The sequence below is a fragment of the Myotis davidii genome, unplaced genomic scaffold, assembly GCF_000327345.1.
Source record: "Myotis davidii unplaced genomic scaffold, ASM32734v1 scaffold754, whole genome shotgun sequence".
In the NCBI taxonomy this organism is placed as follows: domain Eukaryota; kingdom Metazoa; phylum Chordata; class Mammalia; order Chiroptera; family Vespertilionidae; genus Myotis; species Myotis davidii.
The window spans coordinates 1,137,136-1,140,412 of NW_006286241.1; positions in this window are offsets into that span (position 1 = coordinate 1,137,136).

A 3,277-nucleotide genomic window follows, 5' to 3' on the forward strand; every position below is an offset into this window, starting at 1 on the left:
ATAGATTCCTGATGGAAGACGCTGGGATGGGTGAAGCCGGGCCTTGAACCGAGAATAACTTTCTAATGGCTCCTGGACCTTTGAGGTTGTTACAGAAGAAGAGTGGCTCAAAGCCATAATAAGAGAGGAAGGGGAGGGGAATGTATCCCAGAAATGTCGGCCCCAGGGCCCAAGAAGTCCCTCTGCCTCCCCCAGACCTGGGAGCTGTCCCCGGTGATGAAGCGGACCAGAGCCCCTCTCTGCTTGAGTTGTGTCAACTACTCAAGTGGAGGGAAGTCCTAGCTGGAACTTGGTAAGACTAGCCAGCGCTTCAGTGTGCATTGCCCTTGGCCTGACCTTGGCCTGCCCTTTCTGAGTCAGCAACTGAGCCCAGGAGAGCTGGCCTGTTGGGGGAGCCCTGGAAGGAGAGAAAATAGAGTTCCTGCTCATTTAGGGAACGCTCTCTCAGGAGCCTGGGACCACATTTCCCCGCCTCTGTCGTCTGGACCCTGAGAAAAGCCAGGATGAGCAAGGTCCTCCGGCCCGTTGTCATGGCAATGGCGATCTTTCTCAGAGGATGCTTTGTGTTTCAAATGCAGAGGAGGGAAAGATGGGCCTGGTCCTTACCTTCATGGAGCTTAGGGGTTGAAGGAAGGCCCAGAAGGAAAAAGAAGAAAGCAAGCAAATAACATGGAATTGCATATTCTGATCAGGAAACAGAAGGTGCAGAGAGAATGACTTCGTTTAGGTTGTCAGGGGAGATCTCTGTGGAGAGGTGATATTTATCACTGGGTCATGAAGGATGAGGGGGCATCAGCTGAGGGGAAGGTGGGTTCAAATGTCCTGGGGCAGCGAAGAGCTCGCTCTTTGGATGAATTTAAAGACGACTTCTCTGAGATGAGGTCCTAAGGACTGCTTCCCTAACACCGTCCAAGGACTGGGAGAAAGGCCCAGGTGAAGAGGAACTCACTGAATAACCGAGGTTAATTCAGAACTTAATCTCTCATTTCACAGGGAGGCGAAAATTCTCAGAAATCTGCCTTCGTCTGACCTTGAATTCTGCTGCTTAGGTTTACATGAAGACTTGCAGGAGTAATGTGATTTTTTTTTTTTTTACTATCAAATTGAATTCTATTTTGCACCATGACATGCTCCTTTAAAAGCATGAGAGGACTGTATTCTCCGTAGGGGGTGGCAGGGCGGGGGGGTGATGAGAAAGATGAAGTCTTAGAAAAAACAAAGAAGCAAGCCAAGGCAGAGACAAAGCTCTTATCTGCACAACCCCAGACTCCGGTCAAGAAAAGCTCAGTGAGATCAGAGACAAGTCGTAATCTGCGATAAACAGATGGGGAGACGAGAGAGCTGTTGTCAGCAGAGCGGCCTGGGAGCAGCCTCAGGGATTGGATTTGGGGAATGGAATTTTCTAGGCCAGGTCAGGCTGCCTGACAGCGCAGTGAGCCTGAGAAGGGCTGTGAGTATGTGGGGCGGTTATGCAAGGCCGGGGGACCCATCCCGGCGTGGGGGCCAACGTTGAGAGTCTACACAGGCACGTGTGTGCATTCACACTTGTCAGGAACGTTTCACAAGGACAAATGCAAAATTGCTAAGGACCCTCCCAGGGCCTCAGAAGAACGAATGCTGGGCAAGCGAAGGGCCTTGAATCTTCAACGTTATTTACCTCTTAGCACCTCTGCCTGTACGCAAGGCCCTCATCCAGGGCTCCTCGTATAAGTCATGACCTGATGTGACTCAACGTAGGAAAAAGGCACACAACCTGGACCCCACGCCGGGGGAGAGTGGGCGAAAGAACCGGACAGGTTGAAGTTCATTTCCAGAGAGGCCACCAGGTGCAGGGAAAGGATGAAGAGAGAGAACCAAGCCATGTGAGTTGGGGGTCTTCTGTCTCCTCTTTTTGATGGCGTCAAGGATGTTTCTTTTTTTAAAATATATATATATTTTTATTGAATGCCCTGACCAGCAATTGAGCGGAGGACCTCTTGGTTCATGGGTCAGCGCTCAACCACTGAGCCACACAGGCTGGGCAAAAGAAGAAGATGTGAACACAGATGGAGATACCTAAGAAGACCTTGTGATGGCAGAGACAGAGAGGGACAGGATGAGGCCACAAGCCAAGGGAAGCCAGGGATTGCTGGCCACCACCAGAAGCTGGAAAGGCAAGAGAGGATGTTCCCCTACAGCAGTGGTTCTCAACCTTGGCTGTTTCTTTGTTACTCATGTTGTGGCCCCACCCCATAACAAAAACAAAATGTCCAGAGGATGAGGCCCAGAAATCAGGATTTGAAAAAGATTCCCAGGTGATTCTAATGTGCAGCCAAGGTTGAGAACCACTGCCCTAGTGCCGTGGTCGGCAAACTGCGGCTCTCGATCCACATGCGGCTCTTTGGCCCCTTCAGTGTGGCTCTTCCTAAGCCTTAGGAGTACCCTAATGAAGTTAATAACAATGTACCTACCTATATAGTTTAAGTTTAAAAAATTTGGCTCTCAAAAGAAATTTCAATCGTTGTACTGTTGATATTTGGCTCTGTTGACTAATGAGTTTGCCGACCTCTGCCCTAGAGTCTCCTGTGGCTCCAAACACCTTGAGTTGGGACTTCAAGCGGCCAGAACCATTAGAAAATGAATTTCTGCTGCGTTAAGCCGCACAATTTGAGGAAACGAACACACCTTCCTTCTCCTACATGTGTGTGTGTCAGATGTGGGGTCCCTAATACAGCGCTTGTTTTTTGAAGGGTTTATGAACACCCATGCTTATGTCTGAGACAGGCAACCTGGCCCCATACCTATTTATCTCAACATCATTGACGATAGTCCCTGTGCTATAATTTACATTTCTGTGGTTATTCTGCAACTACCAATGTGTACCTTTTTCACCGAGCCCCCTAATCCTCCCCGCCCCTCCCCCGCCCCTGACAACGGTCCGTCTGTTCTCTGTATCCATGAGTCTATTTCCACTTTGTTTGTTTATTCTACTCTCCTTTCGGTAACTGCCTGGGGGACTGTGGGCCCAGCACATTTTACTCTGACCACAGACAATATCCAGGGTAAGGTCATGCCAGTCCAGCCTCACACACCCATTGGCATGGGTGACTGCCCTGGTGCCGGTAAGCCTTGGGAAGAGCTTGCATCTTGGTCCAGGGATGCCATCTGTAGATAGAGGGTCTGCGATGGAGTCATTTTTGTTCTGCAGGATGGTGGTTACCGAATGTTGGCCCGTGGACGGTGCCATTCTGCAGGTTGGCACTCCATGGGGAGTAAAATAGAGATTGTGGGGGGGGGT